This window comes from Cebus imitator, unplaced genomic scaffold (genome assembly GCF_001604975.1).
Source record: "Cebus imitator isolate Cc_AM_T3 unplaced genomic scaffold, Cebus_imitator-1.0 Scaffold105, whole genome shotgun sequence".
In the NCBI taxonomy this organism is placed as follows: Eukaryota; Metazoa; Chordata; class Mammalia; order Primates; family Cebidae; genus Cebus; species Cebus imitator.
Genome location: NW_016107420.1, coordinates 5,155,304 through 5,175,856, shown reverse-complemented (window position 1 = coordinate 5,175,856; position 20,553 = coordinate 5,155,304). Strand labels below are relative to the sequence as shown.

Here is a 20,553-nt window from a genome sequence, read left to right as displayed (position 1 = left end):
CATTTCAAAAAGCTGAAATTCTACTTTGACCAGAAAGTATGAAAATTGAAAAACGAGTTTGGCCTAGAAACAATAATTGATCAAGTTCACTAGCTTTCATTCATTCATTCAACAAATATGTTCTGACATCTACTAGTGCTGGACACTTTTTTAGGAGCTAGGGATACAGCAAAGAATAAAAAAAAACTTTATGGAGCTGATAGTCCCATGGGAAAAATAGAATATTTTAAAACATGTGAAGAAATAAGTATAAAACATAATTACTGACAGTGATGAATGCTAGGAGATACAAAGATAGGAAATCTCCTTTTGTTTCTGGATACATTTGTATACATCTGCAGACTGAAGACATTTTACATCGCAAGGTATAATTCTGAATTTGATTGAGTGAAAAGATGGACAGCCAAGAAGCTAATAATACTGCCGAATACTTTTACAGGGGTACTAAAATTCGGAATCAGAGTAGATTTGGATATTTTCACGTAAGTGTATGAATATATTAAAGCTAGTATATAAAATATTAATGAGATTCTATTATTGCAGAATTAATATATATCATTTTAATAGTCTACATGTTATTTTTAATATAAAAATGATATTAAACCAAACTGATTTGTTACTTTTCTTATTCTGGGAAAATCAAATGTAATGAAACCCAAAAGGAGTAGCACTGCCTTTCCCTTAAACTTGACCCAAAATATCTGCCAAGTGGCAGAAGCTTTCTCTGAGTAGATTTACAGTTTCTAATCACCAAAGCATACGAGTGATGAAAAAACTAATATGCTGGAAAGTGGGATATTAAGTCTTTACCGGACATTCTCAGCACAGGCAGTCCACCATTAAGGAAGAAACATAGTTAAAAATTATGGTACTTTTTTTCAATATGTATTGAAGATTTCAGCCAATGCAACAGACCCTTACTTTTTCATCTACTGTTTCAACACAGTGTAAAAATAAATCAAATTTAGGCACTTTGGTCAATCAGAGCAATGTGTCCTTGTATCACAGGCTTAGGATCCTAAACTATAAATTGTTTCAAGGTATAATATAGTTACATGTCTTGACTTAGTTTTGAGACCCTGGCAAAGGGGCTGGCCAGTTCCTGTTTTGAGTATCTGAGTGTACAACTCCAACCACTTCCCTTATTGGGCTGCCACATTCTGGGCCACTACATCTGCTGTAATCACTCTAGGGTCAGGTGTCAGAAAAAGCGAGCAAGCAACCAATCAAACCAGAAACAGCCGCTATACCCTGGAGCCCACTGAACTTGTTCACATCAGCCAATCTAAAACTTGTTCACTATGGCATTATCTGTTCCTTCCTGTAAAAACCACAATACAGTTTGTGCTCACAGTTGCCCCCGTCATCTTCTACCTCATGACTGACCCCAGTGCTTCCCCTGAGTGGTCCTGTGTAGTATACTGTGTTTGTACAGGGAACTGAGTATAACAAACCATAAAACTCTTTCCATTTTATCTTTCTTAATCTGTATCCAGCCTCATCATCTCATATAAGGTAGTATAGTTAAAAAATAATGGTATATAACATATTTATCTTAGTCAAGAAATAACACTAACATCAACAATTAATGTTTCTTAATTATTATGTATTATATAAGTGCCATAGTGGTTTTAATGATCCTGATACTAATTCCTAGCAACAGTTCTGATGACTCATTTTGTAGCCACAGTCCATTTCAATTTCCAGGATACTGTAACTGACCACAGACATATGTCAATTCTGTATGGGACAAAAATTATCGAAAGCCAAGTTCTCGATTACTGTGCTAAGTGAGGTGGGATACTTTTAAAAAGTATATGTTTGGATCTAGTAAAGGCATACTAAATTATTCAGATTAATCAATCCATTAAGAGCTCCACTACAACTCTGTTTAAAAGCATTAAACAGAGGAAAATATAGTAAAAATGTTCTAAGATAATTTTTGAGTGAAAGCATATAATGAGAAAAGCTAACAGAATCTTGGAGTACCAACACTTCCTGTTTCCTGGATGGCATTTACAATAATCCACACTTGGGAGCTGACTTTGTTACCACTAAGAGAAAGAGGTATGGTGGAGAGACCCTCTCATCATTGATCTGTTATCCCCAAAGAGCATCCCTTCAAGATAAAGGGGAACCATATGTGAATGCATGCCACTTCCCTCAAAGTCACAGGACTACAGGGAAGCTACTTTGGTTATGAACAAAGCAGAAGAAAAAATATATTATTCTGTGGCCACAGACCACAGATCTACAAAAGAACAAAGTCCAGAAACCCTACCTTTGGTTGAAGTGCTCACAACCAGTAGTGCTCTCAGGCAAAGGCAAAGGCAAAGTTTCTCTACAGAAGCCTCATAACAAAAATTTTCAAGGGCAATTACTAATAAGTAGATGGAGAAACCTGACGAGATGCTAAGGAACCAAAAGAAACAGATCTGTCTGATGACAGATATTGGAGTAATCAGTTACAAACTTTGAAACCAATGAATCTAAAAACTACAATAAAATTATATAGGGCATAAAACACAAATGATCACTTTAAGAAACAAACTGAACTGATAGAGCTGAAAAAGCCACTTCAAGAATTTCATAATACAATCAATCATAAGTATTAACAGCAGAATCAATCAAGCTGAGGAAAGAAACTCAGAGTTTAAAGACTGGTTTCTTGAAATATCTCAGATAAAAACAAATAAAAAACAATAGAGAAGAATGAATAAAGCTTCTAAGAAATATAGGATTATGTAAAGAGACCAAATCTATGATCTAGAATCAAACCTCCACATATCAATATTAACCTTGAAGTAAATGGGTTAAATGCTCCAAATGAAAGGGCACAGAGTGGCAAGTTAGATGAAGAAGCAAGACTCCACTGTATGCAGTCTACAAGGGATCCATCTCACATGCAAAGACACCCATAGGCTCAAAGTAAAGGAATGGAAAAAAACCAAACAAATGGAAAACAGAAAAAAGCAGGGATTGCTATTTTAATTTCAGAAAAAAACAGTCTTTAAACCCACAATGATAAAAAAAAAAGACAAAGAAGAACATTACATTATGGCAAAAGGCTCAATTCAACAAGAAGACCTAACTATCCTAAATATATATGCATCCAGCACAGGAGCACCCAGATTCATAAGGCAAATTCTTAGAGACTTACAAGGAGACTTAAATAACCGCACAATATTAGTGGGAGACTTCAACACCCCACTGACAGTATTAGACAGATCATCAAATCAGAAAACTAACAAAGAAGTTCAGGATCTGCATAGGACATTTGACCAAATTGGCCTAACAGATACTTATCGATCTCTCCACCTAAAACAAACAGAATATACATTCTTCTCATCTGCATATGGCACATACTCTAAAAGTCTGACCACAATTGGCTGCAAAACAATCCTCAGCAAATTAAAAAAAAAACCCCAAAATCATACTAAACACACTCTTGGACCACTGTGAAGTAAAAATAGAAATCAATACTAAGGAAATTGCTCATAATCATATGATTACGTGGAAATTAAACAACCTGTTCCTGAATGATTTTTGGGGAAACAATACAATTAAGGCAGAAGCCAAGAAATTCTTTGAAACTAATGAGAACAAAGATACAACATACCAGAATCTTGGGGACACAGCTAAAGCAGTGTTAAGTGGGAAGTTTATAGTGCCAAATGTCCTCAAAAAGTTATAAAGACCTCAAATTAACAACTTAACATCACACTAGAGGAACTAGAGAAACAAGGGCAAACCCACCCCAAAGCTAGCAAAAGACAATAAATCACAAAATTCAGAGCTGAACTGAAGGAACAGAGATGCAAAAAACCATATAAAAGATCAACAAATCCAGAAGTTGGTTTTCAAAACAATAAGCAAGATTGATAGGCCACTAGGTAGACTAACAAAGAAAAATTGAGAGAAGATCCAAATAAACAATCATAATGACAAAGGGGATATTACTAGTGATCTCATAGAAATACAAACAAAAGAAAAACTTCCAAGACTGCTGTGAACATCTCTGTGCACACAAACTAGAAAACTAGAAATGGATAAATTCTTGGAAACATACAACCTTTCAATATTGAACTAGGAAGAAACTGAATCCCTGAACAGACCAACAGCGAGTTCAGAAACTGAATCAATAATAAAAACCCTATCAACCAGAAAAATCCCAGGATCAGGATTCACAGCCAAATTCTACCAGATGTATAAAGAAGAGCTGATGCCATTCCTACTGAAACTACTCCAAAAAAATGAGAAGGGACGTCTCTTTAGCTCACTCTATGAGATCAAAATCATCCTGATACCAAAACCTGGCAGAAATACAAGACAACAAAAAAAGAAAACTTCAGGCCAATATCCCTGATGATCATGGATGCAAAAATCCTCAACAAATACTAGCAATCTTAATCCTGAAGTACATCAAAAAGATAATCCACCACAATCAAGTAGGCTTTATTCCTGGGATGCAAGGTTGCTTCAACATACACAAATCAAGAAATGTGATTCACCACATAAACAAAACTAAAAACAAAAACCACATTATCATCTTAACAGATGCAGAAACGACTCTTTGCTCTATCAACCAGGCTGCAGTGCAGTGGCACAGTACTGGCTCACTGAAACCTTGGCCTCCCAGGTTCAAATGCTTCTCATGTCTCAGCCTCCCCAGTTGCTTGAATTACAGGCACACACCATCACATCCAGCTAATTTTTTTGTATTTTTAGTAGAGATGGGGTTTTGCCATGTTGGCCAGGCTGGTCTTGAACTTGCAACCTCAAGTGATCCACCTGCCTTGGCCTCCTAAAGTGCTGGGCATGATCCACTGTGCCCAGCCTAGAAAGGTTTTTGATTAAAATTCAATATCCCCTCATGTTAAAAACCCTCAACAAACATGGCACTGAAGGAACATATATCAAAATGATAAAAGCCATCTATGATAGACCCACAGATAACATCATAATAAATGGGCAAAAGTTGGAATTATTCCCCCTGAGAACAGGAATAAGACAAGGATGCTCACTCTCACTACTCCTATTCAACAAAGTACTGGAATCCTTGCCAGAGCAATGAGCCAAAATAAAAAAGTAAAAGGCATCCAGATAGGAAGAAAGGAAGTCAAACTATCTCTGTTTATGGATGACATAATTTTAGACCCAGAAAACCCATTAGTCTCTGCCCAAAAGCTCCTAGATCTGATAACTTCAGCAAAGTTCATGATACAAAATTCATGTACCAAAATCTGTTGCATGCATTTCCGTACACCAGTAATGTCTAAGCTGACATCCAAATCAAAACACAATGCCATTCACAATAGCCACAAAAAGAATAAAAATACTTAGGAGTATAGCTAACCAGGGAGGGGAAAGATCTTTACAATGAGAATAACAAAACACCGCTCAAAGAAACGAGGGATGATACAAATGAATGAAAAAACATTCCATGCTATAGATAGGAAGAATCAATATCGTTTAAATGACCATATTTTAACAATAAAATGCCCAAAGCAATCTACATATTCGATGCTTTTCCTATCAAACTACCAATGACATTCTTCATAGGATTAGAAAAAACTATTTAAAAATTCATATGGAATAAAAAAAGAGCTTGAATAGCCAAGGCAATCCTAAGCAAAAAGAACAAAGCTGTAGGCACCATGTTAATGAACGTAAAACTGTATTACGAGGCCACAGCAACCAAAACAGCAAGGTACTTGTAAAAAATAAGACACAGACCAGTGGAACAGAATATACAGTGCAGAAATAAAGTCACACACCTATAACCATTTGATTTTTGACAAAGTAGACAAAAACAAGTAATGGGGAAAGAACTTCTATTCAATAAATGGTGCTTTCTATTCAATAAATGGTGCTGAGCTAACTGGCTAGCCATATGTGGAAGACTGAAGGTGGATCTCTAATATCATATACAAAAATCAACTTAAGGTTGATTAAAAAATTAAATGTAAAACCTAAAACTATAAAAACCCAGGAAGATAACAAAGATTTTATGACTAAGACTCCAAAAGCAATTATAACAAAAATAACAATTAACATGTGGGGCCTAATTAAACTAAAGAGCTTCTGCACACACACAAAAAAGCTATCGACAGAGTAAACAGACAATCTACAGAATGGGAGAGAATAGCTGCAAACTATGCATCCTATAAAAGTCTAATATCCAGAATCTATAAGCAACTTAAACAAATTTACAAGAAAAAAACAAACAATCCCATTATAAAATGGGCAAAGTCACGAACAGACACTTTCAAAAGAATACATATGGCTGGGTGCAGTGGCTCATGCCTGTAATCCCAGCACTTTGGGAGGCTGAGGTGGGTGGATGACCTGATGTCAGGAGTTCTAAACCAGCTTGGCCAACATGGTGAAACCCCATCTCTACTAAAAATGTTTAAAAAATTAGCCAGGTGTGTTAGTGGGTGCCTGTGATCCCAGCTATTTGGGAGGCTGAGGCAGGAGGATTGCTTATTGCTTGAACCCAGGAGACAGAGGTTGCAGTGAGCCAACACGGTGCCCCTGCACTCCAGCCTGGGTGACAGAGTGAGACTCCATTTCAAAAAAGAAGACATAAATGCAGCCAAGAAGCACATGAAAAAATGCTCAACATCACTGATCATTAGAGAAATGCAAATCAAAACCACAATGAGACACTATCTCACACACGTCAAAATTGATATTATTAATTAAAAAGTCAAAAAAATAACAGATGCTGGCAAGGTTGTGGAGAAAACAGAACGCTTATCTACCGCTGGTGGGAAACTAGTTCAGCCAATGTGGAAAGCAGTTTGGAGATTTCTCCAAGAGCTTAAAACAGAAGTATAATATTCAACCAAACAATCCCATTATTAGGTATATATCCCAAGGAATGTAAATTGTTTTTACCACAAAGACACATGCATATGTAGATTTATTGTAGCACTATTAACAATAGCAAAGTCATGAAATCAACCTAAATGCCCATCAATGGTAGACTGGATAAAGAAAATATGGTGCCGGGCACAGTGGCTCACACCTGTAATACCAGCACTTTGGGAAGCTGAGGTGGGAGGATCACGAGGTCAAGAGATCGAGACTGTCCTGGCCAACATGGTGAAACCTTGTCTCTACTAAAAATACAAAAATTAGCCAGGCATGGTGGCACGCACCTGTGGTCCCGGCTACTCAGGAGGCTGAGACAGAAGAATCGCTTGAACCCAGGAGGCGGAGGTTGCAGTGAGCCGAGATTGTGCTATTGCACTCCAGCCTAGCAACAGAGCAAGACTCTGTCTCAANAAAAAAAAAAAAAAAAAAAAAAAAAAAAAAAAAAAAAAAAAGAAAAGAAAAAAAAAGAAAATATGGTACGTACACATCATGGAATACAACACAGCCGCAAAAAAGAGTATTATGTCCTTTGTAGCAACATAGATGGAGTTGGAGGCCATAGTCCTAAGTGAACTAACACAGGAACAGAAAACCAAATACTGCATGTTCTCTCTCACAAGTGGGAGCTAAATATTGAGTATACATGGACACAAAGAAGGTAACAGCCAGACACCTATCTGAGGATGAAGGGTAGGAGTAGGGAGAGGATAAAAAACTATCAAGCACTATGCTTATTACCTGTGTAACAAAATAATAGCTATACCGAACCCTTGTGACATGCAATTTACCTAAGTAACAAACCTCCTCATGAGCTCATGAACCTAAAATAATAGTTAACAAAGCAACCAACGAACCCCTTGAAAATATACGACAGCAAACTGAATATTAAAAGAGAGAATCTGTGAAAGATCAGAAGAGACTGAGTGAATAAAGCACAATAAAAGAGATGAAAAATAAAGAGGGTGAGAGATAAAGAAATGCAATATAAAAGTTTAAAATACCTTTAATCAAAATCTTAGGAGGAAAGGAGACATTGTGAATCATGCAAAGGCAATATTTATTTTGGTTTTAAAATCAACCTTATTGGGATATAATTGTGGGGAATACAGTGCAGCCATTTTGAGCATAGAGTTTGGTGAGGTCTGACACATGCATATACTCACGTAACCACCACTGCAATTAAAATACACAATAACCCAGGTGCGGTGGCTCATGCCTGTAATCCCAACACTTTAGGAGGCTGAGGTGGGTATACTACTTGAGGTCAGAAGTTTCAGGCCAGCCTGGCCAACATGGTAAAACTCCATCTCTACTAAAAATACAAAAATTAGCTGGGCATGGTGATGTGTGCCTGCAGTCCCAGGTACCTGGGAGGCTGTTGCAGGAGAACTGCTTGCACATAGGAGGTGGAGGTTGCAGTGAACTGAGATCGTGCCACTGCACTCCAGCCTGGGTGACCGAGTGAGACTCCATCTCAAAAAAAAAAAAAAAAAGATACAGAATAGGTCCATCACCTGGAAGAGTTCCCTCTTCCCTTTTGCAGTCACTGCTCCACCCCTCAAATCCCAGTCTTAGGCATCCAAACTGTTTTATCATTATAAATTACAATTGCCTTCTCTAGAATTTCACACAAATGGAATCATACGGTATATGGTTTTCTATGTAGGTATATGTACCTACATATATGGTATGTAGTCTTTCACTGCAAAAAATAAATGTTTTATAATTTATTCTCATGTCTTGGAAGACATTTCTTTTCCAATCTCGTTGAGATTCATCCATGTTGTTGCATGTATCAGTGGTTTGTTCCTCTTTATTGCTATTTATCCATGCACCTGGTGATGTACATTTGGGTTCTCATTTTCAGCCATTATAAATAAAATATCTATAAATATTTGTGTACAGGTTTTTTGGGTGGATATGTTTTGGTTTTATTTTTGGAAAGAGTCTTGGTCTGTTGCTCAGGCTGGAGTGCACTGGCATGATCGGGGCTCACTGTTTCAAACTCCAAGGCTCAGGTGATCCTCCTACCTCAGCCTCCCAAGTAGCTGGGACTATAGGCAAGCACTGCCGTGCCTGGTTAATTTTATTGTTTTTTATTTTGTAGAGACAAGGTCTCACTATGTTGCCCAGGCTGGTCTCTGTGTGGACGTGTTTTCATTTCTCTTGAGTAGCATCTGTAAGTAAAACTGCATGTTTGTATGATGAGTATACATTTAACTTATAAATATAAATTTTTTTTATTATTTATTTATATTTGAGACAGGGTCTTGCTCTGTGGCCCAGGGTGGAGTGCAGTGGTGCAATTTTGGCTCACCACCTCCCAGACTCAAGCAATTTGCGTTCCTCAGCTTCCTGAGTAGCTGGGATTACAGGTGTGTGCCACCATACTCAGCTAATTTTTTGTATTTTCAGTAGAGATGAGAGTTTCACCATGTTAGCCAGACTGGTTTTGAACTCCTAGCCTCAAGTTATCTGCTCACCTTGATCTCTAAATATGTTGGGATTACAGGCATGACCCGTTGCAACTGGCCAGAAGTTTTAATTTAATATAGTTCCACCTTATGAAATTTTTTGTAATTTAGTCCCGTATCTTGGAAGAAATGTTTGCTTAACATAAGATTTTCTCTATGCTTAGGTCTATGATTCATTTCAGGTTATTTTTTGTTACGGTGTGATGTAATGGTGTGGTAGGTAAGCTCTGAAACGAACCTCAATGATCCCTACCTTATGAGGTCCTAATAAAATCTCACCTATGTGGGCTCTACCCAGGGGCTCACTTATAATTGATAGAATATGGTTAATGTAATGGGATGTCACTTTCAAGATTAGGTTAAACCAAGATCTTGACGTTTGTTTTACTTTTTCTCTCTCACCAGCTCCCTTCCTTTTCTCCCTCACTCTCTTTCTCTCTCTCCTCGCTCTGAGGGAAGCAAGCTACCACATTGTAGACCCATGAAGATACCAACAAGGGAAGGAACTGATATCTCCTGCCAATGCCAGTGATGACCTGAAACAGCTACAGAGTGAGCTTGGGAGGAAATGCTTTCCTGGTCAAGCTTGGAGATGATGCAGCAATCAACAAGTTGCAACATGGATTGCAACTTTATGAGAAACCCTGAGTCAGCAGCATTCTGATTCAGACATGTCTACATTCCCAATCTTCACAAACTGTGAGAAAATAAACGTTTGCTGTTTTAAGTCACTAAATTTTGGAGTAATTTGTTATGCAGTAGTAGATAACTACACAAAGGGTTTTCATCAAGTTGAAGAAAAATTTGTCTATTAGTTTTTTTTTTTGGAGATGAAGTCTTGATCTGTCACCCAGACTAGAGTGCAGTGGCACAATCTTGGCTCACTGCCACCTCTGCCTCCTGCCTCAGCCTCCTGAGTAGCTGGGATTATAGGCATGTGCCACCACACCTGGCTAATTTTTGTATTTTCAGTAGAGATGGGATTTCAGCATGTTGGCCATGCTGGTCTCAAACTCTTGACCTCAGGTGGTCCACCTGCCTTGGCCTCCCAAAGTGCTAGGATTACAAGCATGAGTCACCTTGTCCAGCCCATTATTTCTTAAAACACTCCCACACTCCTATCCCTGCCCTCCTGGGATTATAGTTGTATGTATTTTACACTGCTTGATATCCTCCCTCAGGTCTCTGAGGCTCTCTGTGCATAATTTTTTTTTGGTCTTTTTTTCTCACTATGCTTCATTTTTAGATGGTTTCTTTTGCTGTTTTAAAGTTCGTTGATCTCTTCTTTGGCAGTGTATGATCTACTGTTAATCCCATTCAGTGAATTTTGAATTCTCTAATATTTTTCATCTACAGATTTCCATTTGGTTCCTTTTTTGCATCTCCCACTTCTCTCCTTATCATCTTCATGTGTTCCTTTAAATCACTAAGAATATTTACAATTGCCGGTTTAAAGTTCTCATGTATTAATTTTATCACCTCTCACTTCTGGGAGTGTTTCAATGCACTGGTTTTTGTTTTTCTTTTTTTCTGGTTACAGGAACCATTTTCCTGCTTTTGTTTATCTCTCAATAAAAGTGTTGGGTTTGTTCTGGCAGGTAGTTAATTTACTTGAGGACCAGCCTGTTCATTTTGAAGCTTGTTTTTAGCCTTTTCAAGGAAGATTTTCAATTCCTTTTACTCTATGCTAGTTTAGTTTTATTAATATGATAAGGTCATCCTGAAATTTTTATTGTATACCCTGGGTATTCAACAAGGACTTTCCACTCTGGCTGACTGGAACTCTCATGTCTCTTATCACTGCATGAACTCCTGATGTTTTGTCAGTTCATAGCATCCCAAAGATGTTATCTTTAATGTTCTGGAAGAAAACACCTGTAAACTTGGGATTCCATACCCAGCACAAATATCTTTCAAGAATAAACAAAAAGTAAATATATTTTATGAGTAGCAGTTGAGAATTCATCACCAGTAGATCTTTACCAAAGGAACTTCTGAAAGACCTAACTCAGACATAAGGAAAGTGGTTCCAGATGGAATGTATCAGAACAGTATTGTTCACACATATTTATTACTTTGTTCTACATTGCTGTCGTATCATACATTCAGTAATACACAATAAATATATTACTGTTCATATATATTTATTACTTTGGTCTACATTTATTACTGTTCATATATAGTTCATAACAGTAATACATTTTTTACTAAATGAATAGTAATTAACCTGTCAACAAAAATACACAGGCTGGGTAAGAGAAATTAATGGTGTTAATATGTTTCAAGGTTCTTGAGTTTTCTGGGAGGAAGATAAAAGGTTTGATTAACTTCAGACTTCCTAAGTATGTATGGTATAACATATAGGGTAGCCACCAAAAGAATACGAGTACTTAATTTCCAAGTATTGGGGAGAAAAGTAGAATGATTAAAAAAATACCAAATGAATTAAAAAGATGAGAAAGAAAAAAAAAGAAAGCAAAGATATTAGAAATAGAAAGTACTAAATAAAACAATAAAAACACATCTCAATATATTTTGGATTACACTAAATATTGATTAATGAAATGGCCTGAAACTGAGCTATCTACTGTTTCTAAATCTATGAAACATATAAATAATTAAGAAAAAGATAACTAAAATGACTGCATATATTTAGGAACTTTAGAATTTATATGAAAGTGCACTTATATATATAACATGTAGATTAAAAAAAGATGATAATAAATATTAGAAAATAATTTGAGGCCAGGTGCAGTGGCTTACTCCTATAATCCCAGCACTTTAGGAGGCCAAGGCAGGAGAATCAGTTGCTTGAGTCCAGGAGTTTGAGACCAGATTCTGAGTGACATTAAGAAACCCTGTCTGGACAAAAAATATAAAAATTAACCAGCCATGGTGGTGTGCACCTGTGGTCCCAGCTACTTGGGAGGCTGAGGCAGGAGAATTGCTTGAACCTGGGAGGCTGAGGTTGCTGTGAGACGAGATTGAGCCACTGTACATTAGCCTGTGTGAAAGAGTGAGATCCTGCCTCAAAAAAAAAAAAAAAGAGCAAAAAAAAAAAAAAAAAAAGGAGAATAATTTCAACTAATAGTATTATATATATCAAAACATATATTAAAGCTATGTCAGGATAAAGGAAAAAATAATAACATTAAAGAATGCATGCACTAGGAAAAAAGAAAAGGTGAAAATTTGAGCCATGCTTCTATTTCAAGAAGAAACAAGAAAAAAGGACACATAGAAAAAAGAATTTATAGAAAAAAGAACAGCAACATGAAAGAAAGGAGAGATGTGGCAAAGAGCAGAAAGTAATAAAATTAGGTAATAAACATAAAATAGAAAATATTAAAAATCAAAGGTTATTTGTAAAGAGTAAAACAATTGAGAAACTAATAAGACTGATAAAGAAAAAAGAGACAAGGTATAAGTAATAATACCAGGAATGCAAAAGGAGGTACTACAGATGCTGTAGATATTAAATGGACAATAAGATAATATAAAAAACATTATATCCAAAAATATTAAAAATTTAGAATGGATATATTTGTATAGAAATATAATTTACCAAAACTATGTCAAAGAAGAAATAGAAAATCTGAAGAATTCTATCACTGTTAAAGAAATTTTGATTGAATCAACAATTAAAAAAAAAAAAATACTCCTACAAAAACCCAACAACAACAAGAACAACAATAACAAAATTCCAGGCGAGGAGGTTTCACTGGAGAATTCTATCAAATATTCAGGGTATAAACACTTTTAATATTAATATATGAGATTACAGAAAAACAAGGGCTACTCTCCAAATTGTTTTTGAGGTTAGCATAACATTGATATAACTGCAAGTTCAAGAAAAGATTTCAGGTCAATCTCTCTCAGGAACATAGGTAAAAATATATTAAGTAAAGCTCTAACAAACCAAATCCAGAAATATATATAAGAATGCATTACAATCATGTTGGTTTTGTCAGAGGAATGAAAATTTGGTACATTAGCAAAATAAATCCTTAAAATTTATCCCATTAAAAAATTAAAGAGAAAAAGTTCAAATAATCATTCTAAACAATGCAGAAAAAGCTTTAATAAAATTTAATATTTGGAGGCCTACCATAGGGGCTCACGCCTATAATCCTAGCACTTTCGGAGACTGAGGTGGGTGGACAACCTGAGGTCGGAGTTTGAGACCAGCGTGACTAACATGGTGAAACCTCGGCCGGGCGCGGTGGCTCACGCCTGTAATCCCAGCACTTTGGGAGGCCGAGGCGGGTGGATCACGAGGTCAAGAGATCGAGACCATCCTGGTCAACATGGTGAAACCCCGTCTCTACTAAAAATACAAAAAATTAGCTGGGCATGGTGGCGCGTGCCTGTAGTCCCAGCTACTCAGGAGGCTGAGGCAGGAGAATTGCCTGAACCCAGGAGGCGGAGGTTGCGGTGAGCCGAGATCACGCCATTGCACTCCAGCCTGAGTAACAAGAGGGAAACTCCGTCTCAAAAAAAAAAAAAAAAAAAAAAAAAAAAATACAAAAATTAGCCAGGCGTGGTGGCACATGCCTGTAATGCCAGCTACTTGGGAGGCTGAGGCAGGAGAATTGCTTGAACCCAGGATGCAGAGGTTGCAGTGAGCCAAGATCACGCCACTGCACTCCAGCCTGAGTAACAAGAGGGAAACTGTCTCAAAAAAAAGAAAAGAAAAGAAAAATTTGTGATAAAAGCTCTTAGTAAAGTAATAATAAAAGGAAACTTCTTGAATCTGATAGAGGTTATCACTCAACACAGAAAATACTATATGAAATGATGAAAACTGAAAACTTTACTTTTAAGATTGGGAACAAGAATAAGAATCCTATCCCTACTCTGTGTACTGCACCGGAAGTCCTAGCTAGTACAATTATCAAGAAAGAGAAACAAAACATACAGTGATTTGAAAGAAATAAAACTGTTATATTGATAGATGATATGATCAAAATCCAAAAGATTCTACAGCTTTTGTGCTATGTAAGGTCACTGGTTAAAGAAAATATCATCAGCAACAAAAAGCTTTTGTATTTCTGAATATAAGCAATGATGAGAAAATGAAATTGAAATAAATTTGACAAAGGTGTAAGATTTCTACATGAAAATTAACTGTATTGAGACATTAAAGAAGACCTAAACAAATGGAGAGATATTTAATGTCCATAGGTTGAAAGACTTAATATTATAAAAATTTGAATTATGTTACTTGTTCTAAATTTATAGAGTCGATAGAATTCAAATTAAAATCCCATCAAATTTGTTTAAGGAACTTGACATACAATTCTAATATGAATACAGAAATGTCCAAAACCAAGAATAAAGACATTTTTGCAAAAAGAAACAAGATAAGAGAAATGGCTGTAATTAGGTATCAGGTCACTTTTCTAATCTTGTAGTTGTTTTCAAAAGTGTCTTACAAAGGTATAATAAAGACAGTGTGGTACTGACACCAGGATAAGCAAGCAACTCAACCGAACATAAAAGAGAGGTCAGAAACCGATCCATAGATAGACGAACACAAATTATGACAAAAGGGGCAGTGCAAAGTATAATAGCAAGGAAAGGATAGTCTTATCATTAAATGTTTCAGGGATGAATGGCTACCACATGGAAAAAACAGAAGGTGACTTGTATCTATCCTGTGTTGTCATCTTTGTCCATTCATGGTGTTATAACAAAATATCATAAACTGGGAGGTTAAAAAGAGAAATATATTTCTCATTGTTTTAGAGGTTGAGAAGTTCAAGATTAAGGAATTTAGATGCAAAGATGAGTTGAGAGGACAATATAAGCAAATATTTACACAAATAAAGTATGCAGATTTGGTCTTACGGTGGTTATAAAATACGTCCACAAATTCTTAGACATTCATGTCTTCAGAAGGTAGGCCCTAAAGTCCCTTACTGTTAATATGGTCTGGATAGAGCAACTCACCTTCTAATGAATAGAAAAATGTGACTTAGGAGACTAGGTCACAGAAAGTATTATGCCTTCTTGCTTTCTCTGGAATTATTTGCTCTGGGGGAAGACAGATGTGGAGTTGTGAGGATACCAAGCTTCTCTGTGGAAAGGCCACAGGGCTAGGAAGTGAGGTGTCTGGCCATAAAGAGGAACTTAGGCCTTCTATCCACAGAGGTGTAAATGAGCTTGGAAGCAGATCTTCCAGCACCCATTAAGTCTTCAAATGGCATTTCGATTGCTACTTTATGAAAGACCTTGAGACAGGTTCACCCAGATAAGCCACTTTCAATTACTTCATGAGTAAATTCTTGCCTCATTAAATTATGAAATAGTAAATGTTTTTAAGAACTAAATGTTGGGAGTAATTTGTTACATAGGAATAGGTAACTAACGCAGTTCTAGAGTCATGGAAGTGGGAATAAAATGATAGAAGGCATTTCAAAAGAAGAATCAATAGGACTTGGTTGCTGAAAGAAGATAAAGACAAAGAATGGGTCAAAGATAGCTATAAGGTTTTATATTAAGGAATTAGGGGAATAGTGGTATCAATGAAGAAAGACTGTTAAGGAAAAAATCTATTTGGAAGATGTAACAGAAGTTGAGCTTTGAAATACAGAAACTAAGATAATAACAAGACAAACGGTAAATGTTCTATGGACAGTTACAAAATGAGGACAAATATCAGGTAAGACGTAGAGCTGCAGGAGGGTGCAGTGAAGAATTTGACAGATAATTAATAGCATAAGAACGACTGTCTTTAAAAAAAGAATTTGATAAGATCAGAAAGCCTCGGTTTCTTTGAAGCTTGTGAGTACATAAAGATAGAAAGTAAACTTATTTAAACATCTGGATAAAATAAGCTTGGTAATAAAATGCAGGGAAGAAGAGGAAAAGAGATAGCTTTCCTGATAGAAGCCAGTGAAGTTAGTTTTCTCCCTTGTGTGACTTGGAGGAGTTCTTTGGTGTGTCCTGCAGACCGGAAAAGAGAAAGATAAACTAATTTCACTTTAAATACAGGCATAGGCATCTAAAAGCCAATACAGGAAGGAAGGACTGAGTGGTGGGGAGAGAGAGAAAGAGAAACTAAGGCAGCAGGTTTTTTGAGTGTCAGAAATTGAAAATTTTTTTTTTTCTCAAACAGGTAAAATTGAGAACTTCAGAAAAAAGAACTAGTAATTCAGCAATAAAGCTGATAATTAAAGTACTAAGAAGCAAAGAGCAAATCAGAATAATCTCTGTGGGAATAGTAATTCCATAACATGACTAAAAAGGAACTCCCTTTTGTAATATTTCTTTCTTAGAGTTCAGCATTCAACTATCTTTTATTGTCAAGATTTGTTGCCTCTTAAAAGCCAACAAATGCAGATATATTTCATTATATAAACATTTGCTATTACAGATTTTTTTTTTTTTGAGATGGAGTTTTGCTTTTGTGGCCCAGGCTGGAGTGCAACGGGGCAATCTTGACTTACTATAACCTCTGCCTCACAGGTACAAGCAATTCTCCTTTCTCAGCCTTCCAAGTAACTTGGATTGTAGGGATGTGCCACCATGGCCGGCTATTTTTTTTGTATTTAGTAGAGATAGGGTTTCACCATGTTAGTCAGGCTGGCCGCAAACTCTTGACCTCAGGCAATCCACCTGCTTCGGCCTCCGAAAGTGTTGGGATTATAGGTGTTAGCCAGTGTGCCCAGCCAATTATAGAATTTTAACCAGAAATCATTAAAGATTCCATTTATGATTAATTCTTGGTTATAAATTTATGTTCCAATAAATATATTCCTACAAAATTGTTATTCACTGCTGAGCTTTGAATCTTTTCTTCTGTAGCTTATTTCTTACCTTAAACTCTCAAGCCAGATAATTATGTTTATTCCTAAAATCTATTATATTTCTATCCCCCTTTTTAAACAATTATAGCTCATCTGGTTTAATATCATGGGTATGTTGTCCATCTTCCTCTAATTCAAGTCCTTTTCTTTCTTATCTCTACTTTGTTACTTTGTTTTAATCTTTAGCATGTGCTATATGTGGGAACACCCATCTTTTGTGCCCATGCCAGACCTCTGCCTCAGTTTATGTTTTGGAAGAGAAATAATTCATGACAATCATAGATTTGTCTGTAATTAAAAACAAAACTGAAATAAATGTCCTTTCTCGAGTACCTACATTATGGGTTTTAAAAAAAGAAAGTATAAACCACAAAGCATTTAAAATAAGAGTTAGTAATAAAAATTGAATTTATAAGATATTTATGGCATGAATTAAAGTGTTTATTGGTTAAATATATTTAACCTTATATATTAAAATATATATGTATAAAACCTAAGTTAAAATCTAAAATATCTATAATTTTTGAGGTCATTCTTAAATTTTTCTTAAGAAAAATAATTTCCTACTCAAAACAGGGATCTACCTCAACACAACAAAGGTTACATATGACAAATCCACAGCTAACATACTTAATGTGAAAAATTAAAATTATTTCCTCTAAAGATCAAAAACATGACAAGGATGCCCATTTTTAACAATTCTATTCCATATGGTACTGAAAGTCCTACCCACAGAAATTAGGCAAGACAAATAAAAGGCATCAAATTGGAAAGGAAGATGCTAAATTGTCCCTGTTTGCAAATGAAATGATCTTATTTATAGAAAATCCTAAAGATGTCATAAAAAATGCCAGAATAAATAAAGTTGCAGATTACAAAATGAACACACAAAAATCAGTAGCATTTTTATACACTAACAGCAATCTATCTGAAAAAGAAATCAAGAAAACAATGCCATTTACAATAGCTACTAAAACAATAAAATACCTAGGAATAAATTCAATCAAGAAGGTGAAAAATCTCTATATTGAAAACCACCAAAAACTGATAAAAAAAATTTAGGAAGACACAAAAAATTGGAAAGCTATCTTGTATTCATGAACTGAAGAAATTAATATTGTCAAAACTTCGATACTATTGAAAGTAATCTACAGATTCACTGCAATTCCTATAGAAATTCCAATGACATTTTTCACAGAAATGGAAAAGATGATCCTAATATTTGTATGGAGCCACAAATAAACCCAAACAGACCAATCTTGAGAAAGAAAAACAAAGTTTGAGGGGGAGTGGGGCCGTGGTGGCCTTGTAGGCGGGGAGGACCCTTCTCCCTCCTCTCTGCGGTGACTTTGCCTGCCACAGTTGTCAGCTCGCCCCCAAGAGCAGCTCCCAGTGGAGTCTCAAGATTCTGCCCTCCAAGAAAGTCTTGCCATGATTGGATAGGACCCCCAGATAAATATTCAAACCTTTGACTTGTCCACTTTTACATACCTGAAAATGAATCACTATTGGAACAAAAGCTTAGAAAATTAAGACAAGAAACACAAGAATGGAATCAACAGTTCTGGGCAAACCAGAATTTGACTTTTAGTAAGGAAAAAGAAGAATTTATTCTCTTAAGACTAAAAACTAAAGGCCTGGCCCTGAGAACTGAATCGGGTCAGAAAACAACGTAGAATGCAGAAGAAATGGCGGACTTTTACAAGGAATTTTTAAGTAAAAATTTTCAGAAGCACATGTATTATAACAGAGACTGGTACAAGGGCAACTTTGCTATCACCTTCTGCATGCGAAAAGTGGCCCTGGAAAGGATCTGGAACAAGCCTAAACAGAAACAAAAGAAGACGACCAACTAGGAATCCACCCTGACCTAGCCAGAGTCCAGGTTTCCACAGGAAGCAGATAGTTAGAGGGCTCCTTTTACAGGGGCTCTGAGAAAAGCTGAAAGTGATCCCAAGAAGCCGACATCTTCCAAGAGGGCCCGTGGCCTGTTGGGGGGCAGGGTAGGTCCCGCTTATATGGGCTCTAGGTCTCCTTGTTGTCACGGATGTGGTGTTAAATAAAGCCCAGGCACTGGGTACCCATTAAAAAAAAAAAAAAAAAAAAAAAAAAAAAAAAAAAAAAAAAAAAAAAAAAAAAAAAAAAAAAAGAGAAACAAAGTTTGAGGCTATTATGGTACAAAACACCAAATAGCATTTGATAACATATAGTGACTAAAGGAAAGGTAGAATAAATACTTGATTTTTCCTTTTATTCATTTTTTTTCTTCTAGAATGAGTTGATTCTACAGCATCTTCCAATGGTGACCAAAGACTTTTTTTTTTCTTTATTTAAAACTATTTTGGGCCATGCACGGTGGCTCACACCTGTATTTCCAGCACTTTGAGAGGCTGAGGCAGGTGGATCACCTGAGGTCAGGATTTTGAGACCCGCCTGACCAACATGGTGAAACCCTGTCTCAAAACAAAGCAAAACAAAACAAGAACAAAACAAAAATGAAACAACAAAAAAAATTTTGAAGGCATAGATTTAAAAAATATGTTTTATATGTTTCAATTTACTGCACATATTCTTTTTGACATCCAGATTGTACCCACATGGGCAAGGGGGAACTACCTTAAGTTGGTCCACACGTCACTTATCTTGATGCCTTCTCTTTGCTTTTTGTAATGACAAAGTATTTTCTAGGCTTCTCTTGTACTCTCCTGTCTCAAATCTGTAATCAAACATTTTTCCAAAGAGTCCTAGTTTTTTTTAGAAGACCTCATTGCAACTGAATACTGGTCTTGTTTTTACTGTTTACTGAAAGGACTGAACTAGGGAATACATGTTTTTAAAGAGTAAAATATATCTTGAGTTTATAAACTCATATTTCCAATTCCACTTTAGAACTACAAGTTTATTCAATTTCTTTGAGTTTCTTCTCTTTTATGATTAAAAATTTGGTTCCTAAAGACTTTTATAATAACTCAACTGCCTTATACTATAAGTTTTAGAACATCACCACACATTTTATTTCTAAAAATATGACTACTAAAAACAGTTTATGATTTTTTGCATTTCCTTTTATCCTTAGGCTTTATCCCACACAGTTTAATTACTGTATTTAATACCCCTTGAAATAATTAATCTATGTAGTTAAGCCATCAACTTCCCATATAATTAAGTTAATTTGTTTAATTTTACTTTTGATTTTTGGATATTGCTTTTCAAATTTTGATTTAATTTGAAAAATAATTATATAAACATTTATATGGTTCCAAAATTAAACTTTTATAAATCTATAAAACAAGGTTCATTCAAAGAAGTCTAGCCTTCATTCTGTCCCCCTCTGTTCTCATAGGTTACTTCTGAATTATTTTTTGGCTCACGTCTTCATTTTTTTT

General features: G+C 35.8%; 1 protein-coding gene and 1 pseudogene across 1 annotated transcript in view; one reads left to right on the top strand and one right to left on the bottom strand.

The window, feature by feature from the left end:
- The window catches only part of SCLT1 (sodium channel and clathrin linker 1), a 231,598-nt gene that overhangs the window by 28,607 nt on the left and 182,438 nt on the right, over positions 1-20,553 (bottom strand). The window lies entirely within an intron of this gene.
- Positions 15,982-19,235, top strand: LOC119472572 (annotated as a pseudogene).